Below are 20,749 nucleotides of genomic sequence, written 5' to 3'. Positions count from 1 at the left end.
TATGGAAGACCTATCACACAATTCTCCAAAAAACATATCAATAGCATCCATAGAATTTAAAAATTTGCAATCTTCCATGCCATTAGAGGGATATTTCATGGAATCATAAACATTAAATTCTACCTCTTCATCTCGCAACCGTAATATGAGTTTACCTTCATGGACGTCTATGAGTGTTCATCCGGTTCCTAGAAAGGGTCTACCTAAAAGGATAGGTACCGAATCGTCCTCCGCCATGTCGAGCACTATAAAGTCGGCGGGGAAGATGAACTATCCACCTTCATAAGGACATCCTCTACTACTCCTTTTGGTCGAGCGATTGACCTATCGGCCAATTGGAGTGTCATGTTGGTATGCTTTGGTTCTCCCAACCCGAGCTTCCTAAAAATGGACAAAGGCATTAGATTAATGCTAGCACCTAAATCACATAAAGCTCTACTAAATTCAACATCCCCAATTGTGCATGGGATAGAAAAGCTCCCTAAGTCTTTAAGCTTAGACGGGAGTTTATTCGTTATTATCGTGGAACATTCTTCCGTTAGCACTACCATTTCGTTATACTCAAACTTCCTTTTTTTGGAAAGTATTTCCTTAAGAAACTTTGCGTAGGTGTGCATTTGTTCTAATGCCTCCGTTAGCGGAATGTTAATATGAAGTTGCTTAAAGATTTCCAAAAACTTGTCGTATTGGTGATCCAACTTTTCCTTTTTTAATTTTTGAGGGAATGGGAGATTTGGTACATAAGTCCCGATTGGATCACTAACACTTTTATTAGTATCCGAGGAAGTGGAAATTTTTGGGTCCGAACCGGGGTTGCTTACCACTTCCGATTTGTTACTTACCTTTGGAGCCGGTTGTGGCACCTTTAGAACCTGTGGTTCCAAGCCCTTACCACTTCAGAGTGTTATTGCTTGTGCGGATTCCCAACCTTGTGGGCAAGGGTTTTGTCCGATGCTTGTCGGGAGTGACCCTTGCTGTCCCTCTTGTCGTTGGCGATTCAATTGGGCCACTTATCGCCCCAAATCCCTGTAAAAAGCTTCAGTTTCAGTAAGACGGGTAGATATTTCCTTGATGAGATTAATTACCATAGAGTCTTGCTCGTTGCTAAGGGGTAGAAAAGGTTGTCCCTTGTGGGGGTCGGGCAGTGGACCCAAATCCTGCTCCATGTACGTGCTCCTATAATTGTTATTACGGTGGTGGTATGTAGTTGAGTTAGGGTAGGAGTAAGAATCGTACCTTGGTTGCCTTCCTACATAACTTACATTTTTTTCGTCGTTGGCGAAAGGGCTGCCGGTATGACAATTGTACCCATTGTGATTTCCACCGCAATGAGTGCACACCAGGACCTATGCACTTTTATGGAGGCTCAATTTCACTATCAAAGCGTCTAGATTCTTGTTCAATTCGACCATGGACTTTGTTGGAGCCTCATCTTCTGTGGTGAATTCTTGGTGTCGTGGTGGTTCGGTAAGCCGATCTTCTTGCCATTGAATGCTTTTCCTTACGAGATCATTGATGAGCTCGTGTGCTTCAGTTGCTGATTTCCTAAACAGATCCCCACCTGCGGCGGAATCCACGATTGCACGGTTAGTAGCTGTTAAACCGTAATAGAAGGTACTTACTAGGTCGTGCTTGGGGATATCGTGGTGAGGGCAACTTCGGAGCAACTTTCAAAATCTAGCCCAAGCTGAGTGGAGGGCCTCGCATTCGAGTTGTCGGAAGGAGGTGATGTCGTTTTCACTGTTTTGGAAGGTGGAAAGTAGTAAGAGAGAAACTCCTTTTCGAGCTCATCCCATGACGTGATAACTCCGGCTTCCAAAGAATGCAACCATTCCAATGCTTGGCCTGTCAAAGAGAAAGGAAAAAGTTTTAGACATACGACCTCAATTGGGACACCATTTTTCCGAGAAGTGTCGGCACACATAAGAAATTTATCAAAATGTTTGTTAGGATTCTCATGAAGTTCTCTTTCGAATTGACCGAGTTTTTGGATCAATTGGATCATGCTAGTCTTGATTTTGTATGTCTCGGCTGGAATGGCGGGGATGACAATTCCGTTGCGATTTTGTGGTCTATGTGGGGCTAGGATCTCCATCATTGTTCTTGTATCCCCGCCCCCATCAGTCCGGATGTCGTCCATGGTTATGCCATTGTTGTTGGCCATCTCCTTTTCGACTCCTACAAAAGTATTGCTCCGAGATCGGATGAGCATAAAAATTCAAAATAAACAAGGGAAGATATAAATAAGAAAAGAAATATTGTTAGTGTATAAAGAAAATATGAACAATTTATATAAAAAGAATGCCTAGACTAAGAATAAATTTTTTTTGTCCAATATTGCGAGAAAGTATAAATCCCCGGTAACGGCGCCAAAAACTTGATGCGCACGCGGGAAAGGTGTGTGATATGTGTGTGGATGATATATGTAAGTATGTGTAAGGTGTTACGTGTGCAATTGAACTCTACTAGATGCGGCTACTTAGGGGCAGGTGTACCCCGTCGTATCAAGTAATAATCCGGTTAAGACCGGGTATCGAATCCACGGGATTTATAACCACAGGTATTAAACTACTCGGTTCTATTGGTTATCTAAGCGGTGAATACTTTAGGTTGGTTTGGGTGACAACTACAAACTACTCCTAAACTATGGTGAGACAGACTTTATATAACCGAAACTCTACGAGTTGCGATAAGTTATAAATATAAAGAGCAATGACTCCGAACACATACGATTGATACTTTACTCTTGCAAAGACGACTACGTGTAGACCGACCGGCCCGTGAAGTTCTTAGACTACATGGTTCCTAGTCAAGGTGTGTCTAATGCTGGGGATAAAAAACTAGGGCCCGTAAGTTCCGTGGCTTGTCAATTCCTACGGTTTCCGGTGTGTTATTTCCAGTAGGGTAGCGCCTATATGGTTCCTTAAAGATGACCTGTGAAAGGGCACCGGGTATCGTGTCCCCCTACACAATAATCAATTACGAATATCAAAATAAGTAGTAAACAACAACACGTAGAGAAACGGGAATTGCAATTCATATATTATAAATATGGAATGAAAAGAATATGAATACAACCAAGCCTAGTACATAGGAAGAGTGCAAGCTAATTAACAAGTAAGAAGGGAAGAATCGGCCTTTGGAACTAGCTAACCGGACTCAAGGCCGTCACTTAGGTCTTGGAGGTGGAACTTCTCGAGCTTGGTGGAAGAGGATGGAACGTAACTTCAACGGAGTGACGGGATAAGCGAACAAGTTCTCAAAGTGATAGAGTTTAGTTACATAAAAATTTGAATGAGAAAATAAGTGCTAATCACTCTTATTTATACACATCAAGCTCGGGGGTAGAATCGTAATTACATAAGTTACAAGTAAGAATTCACACTATTTTTGCAAGTTTCACAAGGCACGCCCCGCGTGGAGGGTGATACGCCCCGCGTCTCTGCCAAATTAGCCCATTCTGTTGATAATTTCTTCCGCATGGACCAGATTCAAACTTGTTGTCTCAACCACACCCCGTGTAGACTGGAGTATGCCCCGCGTGGTTGAGCTCCTGGAACTCACTTCCTTGAATTATGCCTTGGACGCCCCGCATGGTATGGGTGACGCCCCACGTAGTTGAGCTCTTGGAACTTTTGTCTTCAATTCACACCTTGGACGCCCCACGTGGTAGGTGTTGACCATGTGGGAACGCGTAATTGACTGATGTGAATTAGGGGCATTGTCCTATGCCCCGCGTCCCGGCTTCCGCGCCCTGCGTGTCCTATGAATCATCACTTGTTTATTTCTAACTTGTACCTACAAAAATACGATCATCGAGAACCGAATTAGCTTGACGTTTATTTTCTGAAAATTAATCGAAAATTAAGGAAATTAACTAAAAACATAAAATTTATTTTTATTTTGTTATTTTATTGAAAATACACTATTTTTGTAATTAAACTTACTTATTTAGTCCAAAATCAAACCGTAAATCACGCTAAAAGATAGGGACAAAACGTCTCTATCATTATACACCAAAGTGTGAAAATAGGTAAAAATTGTACACCATGTATGTAATTTACCCTATGCTATATGGATGATATCCTTATCACAGGAAACACTCCGGATCACATTGTCACTACAATTGCTTCCATTGAAAAGGAGTTTCCCATTCGAAATTTAGGCAAGGCTAAATATTTTCTAAGCATTGAAATTGAATATTCAAAGGAGGTCATTCATCTATGCCAAGCCAAATATGCCGCCAACATTCTGCATAGGATCAAGATGGCTGATTCTAAACCCATCTCAACTCCCATGGCTACTACACCGACACTGTCAAAATCGTTGGGCGCAAGTATTCCATCTGGAGATGAGTATTGTAGGATTATCGGTGCACTTCAGTATCTTCTTCTAACTCGTCCTGACATTGCATTTTCTGTTAACAAATTATGTCAATTTCTTCATTGTCCGACGGACGAACATTGGAAAAGTGTTAAACGTGTACTATAGACAAGAAAATATATGTTTCTTTTATATAATATAGACAAGAAAAATATAAGCATGTACACTTTCTCTTTATTGTTCTTATTTTATTGTATATTATCTTACTTATTTTATCACATTCCGTTCTATTTATAGTCTCTCAATTAATCAATTAATCTAAATTGAGGTTTAAACACTTTAAAAATCACATTCCGAAACAACTAAAAATTTCATTACAATAATTAATATTCCCTTATAATAAAAACTATAAGTCTTGAGCTTTCACACTATAAGTTCAACTTTAAAATGTAGTTGTGGAATTAAAAAGGAGCATACCAATATATTCTAATCGCCATAAAGAAAAGTTACATTTTCTACTCTAACACATGTGAAAGCAACAGCTAGCCCATTTCAGTTCATCATAATGAGGATCAACTTTCCATGTCAGTTTATCGCTATTACAATGGTCTAATTTTCCTTTTATATAGAAATTTTAGCTCAATTTACACCAAACTAAATGAATACTGACAAAACTTTACAATGAAATCTCTTAAAAAATATGTAGAATAAAATTTATATCATAGATGACACTGATAATTAAGAGTAAAATAAGCTCAGTCCCTAATAACTAGGGTTGAGTTTCCGCTCAATTACTAATCGAACCCAACTGTCGGGTTAACTGAAATTTTAACAACCAAACAATATCAAATGATGACTAGACTAATTGCATTTCAAATTTTTCAATTGGGTTTGATTACCAACTAAATGACAGAAATTTCCATTTTTTTCTAATTTTAATGTTTAAATGTTAAAAATTAACAAATTAATTCATTAATGTTTAAGATAAAAAAAAAAATCTTAGATCCGTTACTAGAATCATGCATTAAGAAATCTTTTGAACTCCAGATAGTTTACCAAATCATATACGAATTAGAACCCAACCACGATGATAGAAAATTTCCACCCAAGAAGCATTTAACTTTGAGTATTCTAAAACAACTAGAATACTCACCGTATTTACATAACAAATACATGGTATGTGCAATACTCACCAAAAACACGTTCTGAAACAACTAGAATTTTATTACAATAATTATATTCTTTTATAATAAAATTATAATTGTTTAGCTTTCACACTATAAGTTCAACTTTAAAATTTAGTTGTGGAATAAAAAATGAGAACACCAATATTATATCCGCCACTATAAGTTAAGATATAATTAATTATATACATAAGTTTTCTCTAGTTTTTTTATTACATCATTAAAAAATTTAAATAGTTTATGTGATTGTTTTCCACTAGTTGTATATTTTGAAATATAATAATAAGAACTATTATTACTGGATCTTAATTATAGTTTCAACTTTTGGTTAGAGTCATTTAGATCAAGTTGTTAAAAGTTCAATTTCTAGCAAATTCATTTATTGATGAAATTTAAATATATGGTAGGATGAGTCTGTTTGTACACTTTTCAAACGTATGGGGAATTCGCGTGAGAGGCGTGTTAACCATACAATAAATCATAAATATTAGCTTAAGATTTTGGTACAAATGATTTCATGATAATAGTTTTTATATTTCATACCGTACCCCAATAATTAAAACTAAATATAAGATTAAACAATATATTGCTATTCGTTATAATGTTTAAAAGAAACACTTGCTCTAATGAGCCTATAAATATGTAGACCATATATGATTAATGGATGCAAAGCACAAAGAAACTAAGAGCAGAGACAGATGTGGGGAAATAATAATAAAGGCACCTTCAAGAACAAGGTCATTGCAAATGGAAATTACAATGACAAACCAACAACCAAACCTAAACCAAAACAAGTACCTATCCCGACACCAAAACCGCAAGGCAAACCTGTTCATGTAGACATAGTCATTCAGTGACTGTTCTGATGCAGCAAGAAAACCTGTATGAGTTAATTTAAGCATTTCTTATTGTATCCTGCAAGAGTTAATTAAGTATTTTTCATTGCAAGAGTTAATTAAGTATTTTTCATTGTTTTCTTGTATTTTTATTCCCATTTCGGACTCATTAATAAAATTTTAATTTCTTTCATTGTTAGAATAGAACATTTTATACACCTTTCAAAAGTATCAATACGGTCACATTAGAGATTTTAATTTTTGATAGATGTATAACAACTACAAAGTTGTTCTATGACTATTATTAAGCATCAGTGGTGGCTACTTCCTGAAGATTTTGTCACTAATGAAAAATCTGCTTCAAATTTGATTGACAGACCCTTCATAAATTACAACGAGGGAAATTCAATTCTAATGTCATCACAAATGGAAATTATAATGCCAAACTGAAACCCAAACTAGGCGCCAAACAGAGACCGAGACAGAAACCCAAACATGGTCATAAAGTCTTAACTGTTGCAAAAATAGTTGGGTGACTCTTAGACTATCTCTAGTGGACGTAATTTCAAACTTGTTATATAGAGAATCATAACTTTGACAAGTTGGACTAATTTGAGACATTATTAAGGAAACTCTCTTCTAATCATGAATATCTTTATTTTACTTCACATGTACTGTTGCATATTAATTAATATAAATTAGGTGTTTCACTATCCATTGAGTGTGTCAGATATTAATATAAATTGGATGTTTAACTATTAACTTAACCTTTATAAAACTAGTATTTTATAAAAAGATAATCAGTTTTTGCGAAGCAGTTTCTCTCCCTCTCTCAAAACTTCTATTCTTCTACTCTTCTCTTCAATTTCCCAGATGGTTTATCAATTTCATCAATTGATTTTCCTGTTGATTGAAATCTTATTCTCTTTCAAATTGCAGTTTTCTATTTGAGGAGGAAGAAGTAATATTGTCTTCCTTTTTCCTCCTTACATGGTTCTGTTTTTTTATTTTTCTTCTTTTCTTTGTTCAATAAAATTGTGTTAGATTATATATATTTTACAGATCTCTTATTCTGCTTCAATTGTATTTGTTGTTTATTATCACTATATTTACGTGGTTGCAAAAGAAATGACTGAGATCCAAAGATTTAGAGAAGCTTAAATGATGGAGATTGGATTACAAATGCTTATCTGCAAATTTGGAGTTTTAAAAAATATATGTTTCTGTTTGTTTTTGTTGTGCCTTTAATGGTTTCTTTTGCTAGTTGTAGTCATTTTCTTACCTTTATGGTTTCTGTACTAGACATAGTCGGTACTTATGTAAGGTATTGTTCCTTATTTTCTTGTTGTACTTTGATGTTTTCTTATCTATGAAATGATGTATTTATTTTATCAAAAAAAAAAAAAACTATTAACTTAACCTTTTAGTTCCATGACATATACACAGTGGTATGGAACAGATCTCATATTTTTTTTTTTTAAAGAAGAGACAGATCTCATATTTCGTGACCTTAAAGACACTTCATCCTAAAACATATTGCACAGTTGTAACAAATAAACATAAAGCATTGTTTTATGAAATAATTAATATGCAATAAGTGTAGAACCAGTACAAAGAATATTTCGATTTTTTAATGTAACAAGGTTTATATTTTATCCCTACATTATTTGAGCAACTATCATAATATTATTGATAATAGGTTTACATTAAGAACCTCGGGCCAAATGATATCTTAAGCCTTAATTTATTAATGTTTAAGATCAAAATTTTAATAAATATTGGATATCTTGAACTCCAGATACTTTGTCAAATCATATAAGGACAAGGACTATAATACAACTATAATACTTTCCCTGAAGCATTTAACTTTGAGTATTCTAAAACAACTATAATACTCACCTTATTTACATATAAGATATATGATATGCAATACTGACCAAAATCATATTGTGAAACAACTAGAATTTCATTACAATAATTATATTCCCTTATAATAAAATTATAATTCTTGAGCTTTCACACTATAAGGTGAGCTTTCACACTAAAAATTAAAAATGAGAACACCAAATATAACCAATTGACCACTCCGTTGCAAAAAATAAGTTAAATAAAGAAGATGTATTGCACACGTCTTAAAAAAAGTAAAACGACCGGTAAAACGACCAAGATCGGAGGTATATGGTTTTAATATTAGTGAAGACAAATTTTATAGTTCAACAAGTAATAACTTCCCATTTAATCTATTTTTGAATTATGTAATAACATTCTAAGATGCGTGGAATACATCTTCTGCGTCTAATTTACTTTTTTTTTTGCAACTGACTGATCAAATTGATTACATTTTACTCAAGTTCAAGGGGCTAACTGAACATTTTATGCAAGTTGAAGGGACCTATTAACACACTTTGATAATTCAGGGGCCAATCAATCTTTTTGAACAAGTTCAGGGGGCAAATGATATATTAAACTTAATGCAGTTCAACTTATGCTTCTATGATAGAGATAATGCTGATAATTAAGAGTAAAATGATGGACAGTCGCTATTAACCATGGAGTAAAAAATCATCCTTATCCTTGACATTACATTCAACTTCTTGTACAATAGAATAGAATAGACTCAAAGATTTGGAATCATGTAACCATAGGTAGCTTCTTTTTAATCAAGTTGTCCCATTCCCTCTTCTGTTTTACAACTATTGTGTAAGGATCCTGTCCGGAGTGGGTAGCGCCGGGGTAGAAGGCCTGAGCAAGGAGCGGCCCTAAAGGATTGGGATGAGGTAGGAATGAACTGAATCACACATCGGAAATGGAGAGAGAGTGACTGAGGCTTATTAGTAAGATGAGAATCCACTACATGCAGATGCATTTTAAAACCGTGAGGCCCAATGAGTTGGATTTCACCAAAGAGGACAATATCTGTATGGTATTGGACAATGTATTACAATTGGTATCAGTGCCGACTCTTCACTTATGATGTGTGGTTGGGGGACGAACCAGGCGAACGCTGGTGGGCTTGTAACGACCCGGTCCCGAGTGGGTGGCACCATGTGTAGCTTCTTTTTAATCTAAGTTGTCCCATTCCCTCTTCTGGTTTACAACGATTGGGACTAGGATTTGTAAAATCATGTCTTTCAATTTAATTGTTCAAATTATTTTTATATATGAATTTGATTTTTATCTCAAAATAGCTACTAATTAAGTTAGTCAGGTCAGGTGGCTCCGTAGCTATTGAAAAAAGTATCAGATTGTATGTCTCTAGGGAAAAAGTCTGATTCTGTAGTATTATAGTATATAAGTCTGACTCGATTATTTGCGACCGGTGTTCACACTGCGCATCCAAATGACAAGGTTAATTGTGACATGCAGTGTGAATCTGCGTTGCAGTTGACAAGTCATTTGTGACGTATAATGTAATGCGCGTCGCTATTGACAAGGTATATTGCGATACACGAACAGTGTAAATAATTTACAACACAATATATAAATGCCCATCACAATTGACAAGTCAACTGTGACGCACCTATGCCCGTGGCTCAGAAATAGTGTTGTGGGCTATTGTGATGCATATGAGCGTCGCTAATGACCTTAAAACCGTGTCATTAATTCCCTTTTTTCACTAGTGCTCCCTTATTACTTTTGGTAGTTCACATAATCAACTAACTCCCCTTCAACCTTATATACCGGTTCTGTAGCTTGACAATCAACGAACTTGACATAATCAACTAACTCCCCTTCAACCTTATATACCTGTCATCAGGGCCGTTCGTGACCTTTTGTAGGCCCTGGACGAGATAATAAAATTGGATCGTTTAATACAAAATTTTTAAAAATAAAATTTTTTTAAAAGTTGAAATAGAGGTTGGCGGACATTCCAACTAGGTTGACACCCCTAACAACCCTTCAAAGACATATGTGTAATTTTAAAATGTGCTAACAAAATCATTATTGTTAAGAATACAATTTCAAAATATGCTAAACAAAATCAAAATTGTTATTAACCACTAAAGAACGGTCTCTATATCAATATTCTTTCAATATCATCTTTAATTTCCTGCAAAGCAGCAAAATTATAGAAAAAATCAAATCAAATCAAACTTATAGAAAACATAGAAAAACATAAATCAAAGGTGCAAAATTATAGAACAGCAAAATCAAAGCAGCAAAATCATAAAGTAAAACAAATCAAACTTATCTAAAAATCAAATTTATCTAAAACATCAAACTTATCTAAAAACACAAATCAAATCAAATTAAAACACCAAAATCATAGAACAGCAAAATCAAAGCAGCAAAATCATTATGGAACTTGAACTAATAATTATGAATTCACTTTTACTTACAAGAGGAACAAACACAGTAAACCAAAGGAAGCACCAACAGGCAAAACAGAAGGAGAAGACACAACAAAACAGAAGTCAGATGGCACAACCGAAAAAAGAAGGAAGAAGAGAAGACAACAAAAACGAAGAAGAAGACTTTGAAGAAAGAATTGAATTCCTAACCCATAATCGAATCACTCATGCTCACTCTTCCTATTTGAATTGAAAAGGTAGTTAAGGTATTACATTTTTATTTTTAATACTCAAATCCAAATTGACTAACAAAATCTTCATGAGAGTCTAACGGCAGTGATTAAACAGTTCAATGAGAAAAAAGTTAGGGACTCAACAGTTCATTGAAAAAAAGGTTAGGGACCTTACCGTGTGTTTTTAAAAATATAGGGACTAAACAATGTTTTTTGTCAAAATATAGGGACTAATAAATTAATTATCCTATTTTATTCTTGAATAATTATAAAAAAATTTTAATATATATTGAACTAAAATTTTTTTTTGTGCTCCTGAAATTTATGGGCCCTGGCCTGCGCCTCACAAAATCAAGGCTCACGGTCGGCCTGCCCATTATCCCCATAAAAGTTACAACTCAAAACTAGAGGATATGTGGCTTACATAATCTGTGGTTGACCCAACCTTGCAATTTTCATTGTTAGTTTGGCAATTTGTGTAGTTAGGAGAGACACAGTTGTGTCTGTGGTAGAAGAAGAGGTATTGGAAGCATGTGTCATATCATTTCTACTAACATGCTATCAGAAATTTTTTTTGATTGAAGACTGGTTACCGAGGGCCGCAATGGACATCCCAGCCAGGCTGGCACCCCCAAGCTAAACCCCTGAACCCTTTATTAAAGCTCAAGGCAAACAAAAAATGAAAGAATAAAGAGTTAAAGATTACAAGGACTAAGAGAAGTGAAACATTGATCCCCCCCTAATATCCCTTAGGAAAACAGGACAACAGAAGTCCGGGACTGACTCCCATCAGTAGTAATTGGACGCCGTTCTGCCAAAGTTAGCAAGAACATCAGCAACCACATTTCCTTCCCTAAATACATGAGAGACAACCAAACTAAAGGAGTCCATTAGGTGGATGCAATTGATCCACTCTTGTCGGATCTGCCAAGGGACATCTCTGCATTTTCTGTTGAACATATAAACCACATATGTTGAGTCGCTCTCGAGCCAGATATTTGACCAGCCAAGATTGAAGGCTAAGGAAACGGCCTTAATAGCAGCAGAAAGCTCGGACATAGGTACAGACTGACAGTCTAGCGGATAAGCGAACCCCCCAAGCCAGGCGCCATTTTCGGACCTGATAACACCTCCGCAGCCAGCCCGACCCCTCACCACTGAGGCGTCAGTATTTATTTTGATCGAAGGCAGCGGTGGCCTCTGCTAGCAGACCGAAACAATCCTCGGAGCCCGCGGAAGCCTTTTAGCAATTCCCAGTTCATTAAGAACATAAGTCTCAACTGATGAGTTCCAAATGTGACCCTTTCCCAGGAAAGCCGACTCCTTGATACAAGTCCAAATCCGCCGCAAAATCAGAGAGACATTCAGGGGTTCATCTTCAAAAATGATACGGTTCCGAGAGTACCAAATCACCCAAACGGAAATGACCAAAGTGGATGCCCAGAGCTCGTAAACCTGTGGGCTGAAGTGGAATTTGGCCGCTCCCTCCACCATCTCCCGCAAAGAAGTACCCAAAGGCAGCCTATGCCCAAATAGTGACGCGACCCCAGTCCAGATGAGCTGCACAAAACTGCAATTTAGAAACAGATGGTTTATAGACTCATTGTCCTATTGACACATGGGACACCGGGAGACAATAATAGAGCCACGCTTCTGAAGCTGATCAGCAGTAGGCAGATATCCCAGAATCGCACGCCAGCAGATGAGAGAATGAGCCGGCGGAATGAATTCGCACTAGATAAATCGACACCAATCCTTTACCTATGTGCGCGGACGTAACCAGGCATAGAACAGCTTAACCGTAAGGACGCCGCAGACAGCAGGTTTCCATATGCATAAGTCCGTAGAATCAGACCCTCTCTTGATCTCATAAACTCTAAGACAAACCTCCTCATCTAAGGCCGAAAGCGTCCAGCAGTTCCCCTAAAGGAAATCATCAACTAACTCCGTCCGCTCCCTGCATTGGACAGCAGAAAGACCCATTTGTGTAGCCACCGGTGGTTCAATCCAGTGATCAAACCAAAAACTCAGCTTTGAGGTCAAACCGATCCACCAGAAGCTATTTTCACGGATTATTGAATAAATTGGCCTGATAGAGGACAAGACAGTAGAGTTGAATATCCAGTTCTTAGGGGTCCCCATTCTGTTGATGAATCTCGATCTAAGGATACGGAAGCACAGAGAGTCATCTTGAAGCAATCCCCAAGCCAGCTTACCCATGAGAGCCTTGTTAAGGGAGACTAAATCTTTGACACCGAGACCTCCTTCTGTAGGTTTTTGGCAGCAGAGCTTCCAGGGAACTGAGACCAACTTCCTATTACCGATAGAGCCAGTCCACACAAAATTTTGCATAGCGCGCCTTAAGCGAGAGAGTAAGGCAATAGGCCATTTATACACAATGAATGAATGCATGAAGCTACCGGTGATTACCGAATTCACAAGGGCCACCCTCCCGACCATAGAAAGACAGCTACCTTTCCATCTACTGAATTTTGCAACAACCTTATCCGCAAGGGCCGAGAGTAGTCTGCTCTTTGGGGCACCAAATAAGAGAGGGACCCCGAGATAAGAGAATGGGAAATCACCTCTAGTAATTCCCATGATATCAACTAAGCGACCTCCGCGTCTTGGAGAAATAGAAGGGCTTAGGAGGATATTTGATTTCTGCTAGTTCACTTTCTGACCAGATAAAGCGCCATAAGTCTCAAAAGTACTGCGGAGCCGGTGGAGATTTTTGCTGGACGCCCTGCAAAACATCAGAATGTCATCTGCATATAGGAGATGAGTAGGAAAGATCATGGAGTTCGAATATATCATCGGATCCAAATGGCCATTCTCCCTTAGAGAGGTAATCCACCGACTCAGAAAATCCCCTGCTAGCCCAAAAAGAATCGGAGCCAACGGGTCCCCCTGTCTGAAACCCCTAGAACAGCTAAAGTATCCACTAACAGAGCCATTATTAATGATGGAAATTCTAGCTGCTGATAGAATATTTAAGATCCAATCTCGAAACTGAAGAGAAAAACCAAAGGCCTCCAAAACCATAAGTAGGAAGTTCCAATCCAAGGTGTCAAACGCCTTTCTGATGTCTACCTTAATAGCCATATTACCACCAAAGCAGCGCTTGCGAAGGGAATTTGTTCCTTCCGAGGCTAAAGCTATACAGTGATGGATGCTCATGCCAGGAATGAACCCAAATTGGTTAGTCGATACTATCCGAGTCGCAACCATAGCCAACCTGTCAGCCAGAATTTTAGCAATGATTTTATAGCTGAAATTACTCATGGCAATCGGTCTGTATTGCTCAAGGGAAATGGCTCCCTCCACCTTTAGAATGAGAGTCATGATACTGGAGCAGATGCCAAGGATAATGCTACCAGAGAGGAAGAAGCTTCTGACCATACTGACAACATCCAAACCCACAATCTCCCAAAAAGTCTGAAAGAAGACCCCAGTGAAGCCATCAGGACCCGGAGAGCTATTACCATCCATAGCAAACATAGACTTTTTCACCTCGAAGTGATCCGGACAGCGGGTCAATTCTGCATTTTTGACGTCACTGACCATATTAGGAATTATCTCATGAACTATACTCAAATCATTCAATGTGGAGTCGTTCATAAAAAGAGATTCATAGAAGGATGCTATATGTGAACCAATGATATTAGAGTCCGTAACCACATTATCATCAATTCACAAGGCGCAGATCCCCGCAGAAGCCGAGTGAATTGTAGCCATTCTATGGAACAAAGTACTGTTGCGATCCCCACCTTTTAGCCAGCTGATACGACACTTTTCTTTGAGATAAGTCTCCTTCCTGCGCAATAGATCATCCAGTTCGCCATGAAACTGTAATTCCCTTTGCTGAAGATCCTGCGAATGACCATGATCAACAATATTCCGCTGAACTTGCCCGAGTTTGCCCTCAATCAAGCTAATATCCCTATTAAAATCTCCAAACACCTCCCTGTTCCATTGAGAAGAATAGGGCGAAGCTTCTTAAGTTTGTAACCAAGGAACTACATCGGAGGAAGAGCCGGATGATCTGTGGTCCAGAAATTCCTGATCAGCTCCCTAAGCCCAGCATGATGAGTCCACATCGCCTGGAATCTGAAATGCGTGGGCTGCCGAGGCTCATTAGAGCAGCTGAAAAGCAAAGGGCTATGATCCGAATGATGCCTGGAAAAGGCAACACAGCTGTAACACCCCCACAAATCTCCAAAATTAGTAGAGAGCAGAACTCTATTAATACGGCTTTCAACTCTAGCCTGGCCATATCGGCCATTAGACCACGTAAAGAATGCGCCGCTGGCCTGACAGTCCATCAGAGATCCTTCATCAATAAAATTCGCAAATTCCCTGCAAGGCCTAGCTCCCGGAGCCCTACCAGTTTTCTCATGAGCCCCCAATACAGAGTTAAAATCACCAATAACAACCCATTGACCAGCCCTGGTATTCATTTCCTCAACAATGCTATCAAATATCACAACCCTGCGGTTAGACCAGACACTACCATACACAGCACAAATATGGATTTCCAGATTCTGAAGATATAGTAAAATGTATTGCTCATGAAGAGTTACAATTGAAGCAGACAAAAAACGGGAGGTAGCCAAGATCTAGAGAGAGGGCAAACCTCTATTATTGACAGCTATTAATGAAAAACCAAGCTGAGACCAGAAGTTCCGTGGAACTGAATCAAAACTAACCATAGGTTCCGCCAAGCAGAGAATGTCAGGCTTATTCAAAGTGCATAAATTAAAAAGGAAGTTTTGGGTATCCCTGTTCAGTATACCCCTACAGTTCCAGTAGAGCATAATCATTTAAATCTTACCGGGGGTTTGCTAGCTCGTTTAGACCGAGCTGGTAAGTTCTCCGTATTAAGCATAATCCATTCCCTGGGTTTCTTCTTGCTAACAGTGCTCCAGCTACTCTCCTCATCATCAGCCAGGTCTGCCCAAGACTTGGTGTTAGAGGATACAGAGCCCTCATTGGCATCAGATCCCTGTATTTGGCCCTCCTCACCCTGTGGCTGAGGCTCAGGACCCAATTTAGCAGAACCCTGCGAAAGAGCTTCTGAATCTAGAGATATCCGAGCAATATTGGCAATACCTGGGGAAGGCGGACGCTCATATTCCTCTAAGCATCCCTCTTGAATTTGCAGGCTCCCCTACATCAAGGCCAACTCCCCCAGACCCTCCGCTGCTCTCTCCGAGCTATTCTCCAAGACCTCCAAAATCCTGTTATGAACCCGCTGAACTGGAACCACATCTCCTGCTCGTTGCGCTATGATCTTTTTAGATGTTTTATCCTGAGTAGGGTCCTTTCGGGATTTATCAGCTTTCTTACTCTCCGTTGGCTTGATATTTTTACGACACTCATATGAAGAGTGCCCAATATTCGAGCATACCTTGCAGAAGCTCGGTAGCCTTTCGTAAGCAACATCAATCCATAATTGTTTTCCTGCTCGTTCAATACCGAGCTTTACCGGAAGATCAGAGCTGAGATCAACATCAACCAATAAACGCGCAAAATGCCCAAAATCTCCATCCGTAGTAGCCTTATCCAATCTTATCAGCCCTCCAATACTAGTAGCAATATCAGCCAGGATTTTGGGGTCCCAATATTCCCATGGCAACGAGTACAAGCGCACCCAAACTTGGTTTGACATTGACATTGATTAGACCTTAACTATTGACTTGAAATTTTAGTTCAATTGGTTCAATGACATATATCACTTTATGTCTGAGCTACCATCACTACAAGAAAAAGACGTTTTAATGACCAAAATTTAATGTAGGTTGCAAATATGCTCATTAAAACGTATGTTCTCAATAAATTTAATGAGTGGAAATTATACAACATTATACTTAATGACTAAAATATGCTTTTTTCTCTTGTTTAAGTAAAAACAGGGTTACACGCTAAGATCGGAGTGCAGATATCCTAATTAGTTTGGCACCTCCACAAAACCAATCAAAAACCCAAACCCGAATTTTATTGAAAGGAGGAAAAAATACAAGAGAAAAAACTTAAGAGAATCGAAATTATTCTAAAGAATACATATCATCAGAAATAAATCTACTACAAAAAGCTGGTGCATAATTCCACCAAACAATATGATCCATTGTGACTTCAAATTTAGTCAAGGCATCAGCCGTTTCTATTTCGTTAGCGAAAAATATGAGGAACATTTTGCTCCATAGAAGAACAATGCCGAGACAAGCAATCCAACCCTCTTGCAGATCCGATTGAAAAACTTCCTTAACAAATTTACCACACAAACATAATCTCATTCCACCCATAGTTTGTGCCATCCTTTTTCCCAATGAATCTGAATCGTAAAAATAGCGGCCTTCAATTCGGGAATATGCACAGAAGAGTTATCCACTTGAAACACAAAACAACCCCGAGCAAATCCTCGAGTAGTGTGAAACACTCCCCATGCGCCCCCCATTATTGTATTAACGTTTACATAACCATTTGTGTTAACTTTGAGCCATCCCGGTGGAGGACAAACCCAAGTAACATTAATTATTGTAACAGACCATGGAAATAGAGAGGAATCCATGGGATACCATGTAGACTAAGATACTACATTGATATGTTTTAAATTGTTACAAATACACACATATATATACATAGAAGGAGAGGAGACCCATACCTAGCAAACCCATACCTAGAAGACCCATTACTAGAAGACCCATACTTATATTATTACACTCCCCCTCAAGCTGGAGCATGAATTTTAGTCATGCCCAGCTTGCTACAAATACAAATAGCAGTCTTAAAGACAATACAACTAAAAAACAATACAATTCAGAAACACCACAAATAATACAACTCAAAAACATATTAAACAGATAACAGAAGGAGAGGCCAAGAATGCAATAATCACTGCCAACCCACACAAAGAATCCAAACACTAATCCAAATTGCACAGAAGTGTTGTCACACGCTGGGAAATTTGTTACCGGAATTTGCAGATCGGTCAGCGGAAGAGGAAGCTCGTGGGAGGGGCAGTGAGACAATGTGAGACTTCGAACACTAGGTCCAAACAGTCTGCTCACAAGGCAGATTACAGTAATGCTGAAAGAAACTGCCCAAAATTACAAACCCAAAAATTTTGCTCACAAGGCAGAAAACAAATTCTAGAATCTTATTCCAAAAACCCAAGACAGAACCCGAAACAAGGTTCTAATCCCATGTAAGGAGGAATTTTCTTACAGTGACAATGACACAGGGTGGCCGGAATGTGAGGAAACGTCGATCAGAGGCGGAGAGGATGAACAAGAGGGGTGGTGAGATAGAATGACGTCCCAACAGTGAGTATTCAAGAGACCCAAGCTCTTGACAGAAATGGAACCCTGGGAAATACTACCCAAAAAATATTGAACCCTGGGAAATACTACCCAGAAAATATTGAACCCTTGCAGAAACACTACTCTGGAAATGCTTCACAACTCTGGAAATACTACCAGAAAAAAGAATTCAGAAACCTTAGACCTTAGGCTCTGATACCATGTAACAGACCATGGAAATAGAGAGGAATCCATGGGATACCATGTAGACTAAGATACTACATTGATATGTTTTAAATTGTTACAAATACACACATATATATACATAGAAGGAGAGGAGACCCATACCTAGCAAACCCATACCTAGAAGACCCATTCCTAGAAGACCCATACTTATATTATTACAATTATATTAGGAGCTCTAGGGTGTCTAAAGGGAATGCATAACTGCTTAAAAATCCGAAGCTCATCAACACAGTTTTTCATATGGCCCTTATTACTAATTCCGCCTTCTCGAATCATAATCCAAAGCATATGAAGCACAAGATGAATTGATGGTGGTTTGTTTTAAAATTGCACTATTTCTAGTGTGCCACAATAGCCAAATCAAACTAACAACTCCAACTGACCATAAGAAACCCTCCTAAGAACTGAAACTATGATTTAAACAGTTCAAAATAAAGTAACTAGAGAATTTATCAATACAAATATCTTTACCGAAAATGGAACCCAATGCTCTCCAAGCAATTTGAGAAAAAGAACAGTGAACCAGAATATGGTCAATTGATTTTGACCCCGCTTTGCATACAATAGGAAACTATAAGCATGCCACGCTTCGGCAGTTGGTCATATGTGGGCAAGTAACCCAATAAAGCCTTCAAGCAAACCATCGAACCATAAGGAGGAATGACTTCAAACCAAATAAACTTACGCCATTGAACCTTTGCCGCATTATTATCCAATGAAAAATAGAAATCCTTGACGATAAAAATACCCGAAGAAGAACCTGTCCAGACACAAAAGTCCTCACCATCACCACCACGCCTAATCTGCATCATATGTTGCTGCAAATCAAGCTGCTACCAATTAGTCCATGGATCACCGATGAGAAATTCTTCAACACTATTAAACCGAGATACAATAGATATTATGAGGAAGATTTAATTGTTCACCCACCGAAGGCTTAATCCCCAAGTAACGCCATAAATTCAATTTCGAATTGTTGCCAATCCACCAATAAGATTTAGCCCTAAGAAGATTGTAGACCTCTCGGATTGATGGCCAGATAAAAGAATTAGAAATTACAATGATCAAAGATTTGAAGCACTAGAAGCAACGGTGAAGATGTTGGGTGGTAGGCTTCAAAGGCTCGAAGAAATGCATGAAACGAGTAGACGGGAACTAACTCTCTCCATTGAAAGACTAACTTTAGAGGTTTGACATATTCGTATACAACCCACCAGAGATCCTCATCGAAGGCAAGACGAGGCTAACCGGCCTCAACCCCAACCACACTCACCACCCCTTATGAGAAATGCAAGGCCACAACCAATGGACCCTAGGGTTCAAAAGGTAAGACACCTAATGCTGAAACTACCTTTGGTGGAGTGAATACGATATACCACGACCCGTTGACTTCAGAGAATGGAGCCTCTAACCATACATTGTTGTCACTCTATCGGCCTAACATTGATCCTAACTAGAGCAAACGATTATTGAGTCAAGTTTCTTATCTAGTAATCTCAAAACTCATTATTGTATGCTTTATTCACTTACTCAAATTGAGAGTTATGAGAGCTTTGTTGGGAAGACATCCATTCTATGATATTGTTGTTTTGGGGTTTAGTGTCCTATAAACAATTGTTCTAGGATACAAACTTAATATAAATGAATTGTTCTTTATATCATTTGTTTTAATGAGATATATGTTTTATAACTATATAAAGGCAATCCCTTTTAAGCACTAAATAAAGTCTAATAAAAGGAAATCCGTAAGTTTGTTTAAAGTGATTATAAAGTGTTCATACAAGCATGAAGTGAGACAAAACTTTATAATAAACTAATAAACTTAAAACCACCCCAAGTCAAGTGATATGTTTAGGATTGATATATCACTGTTGAGACTTGCATGTAACAATGTCTTCTGTCCGATAGAAAGCTGATCTCACAAGCTTCATATATACAGATATCTGGACAGTTACATGGATCCGATGAAAAGTAGTTCATTAGGATTGGGGATCCGATTTGAGATAACAGGATGGGTAGATTCATCCTTATCACCTATTCATCTCATTGGTATTAATAGGTATAATTAATCCTCAGACTCAAAGGAATATTAATTGGTATTCTGGATTACGGAATGTGACGCTTTGACTCTGGTGTAACACGATCCTTAACAGAGATGACTCTAGGGTGTGAACAGTAGACGTTGGGTATCACAGGAAGTGATTGCGGGATCGTTATATATTGGATTGAGCATTTATCACTCCCGATAAATGGTAGATACATCCAAGGATCGCTTGTGGAAGACTCGACTCTAAATCCTTGCAAGGTGATAGCTTAAGACTTGAAATACAGATT

The sequence above is a fragment of the Euphorbia lathyris genome, chromosome 3 (genome assembly GCF_963576675.1).
Source record: "Euphorbia lathyris chromosome 3, ddEupLath1.1, whole genome shotgun sequence".
Taxonomy (NCBI): Eukaryota; Viridiplantae; Streptophyta; class Magnoliopsida; order Malpighiales; family Euphorbiaceae; genus Euphorbia; species Euphorbia lathyris.
The sequence above is the reverse complement of the archived record's forward strand: the minus strand, read 5'-3'. Positions refer to the sequence as shown.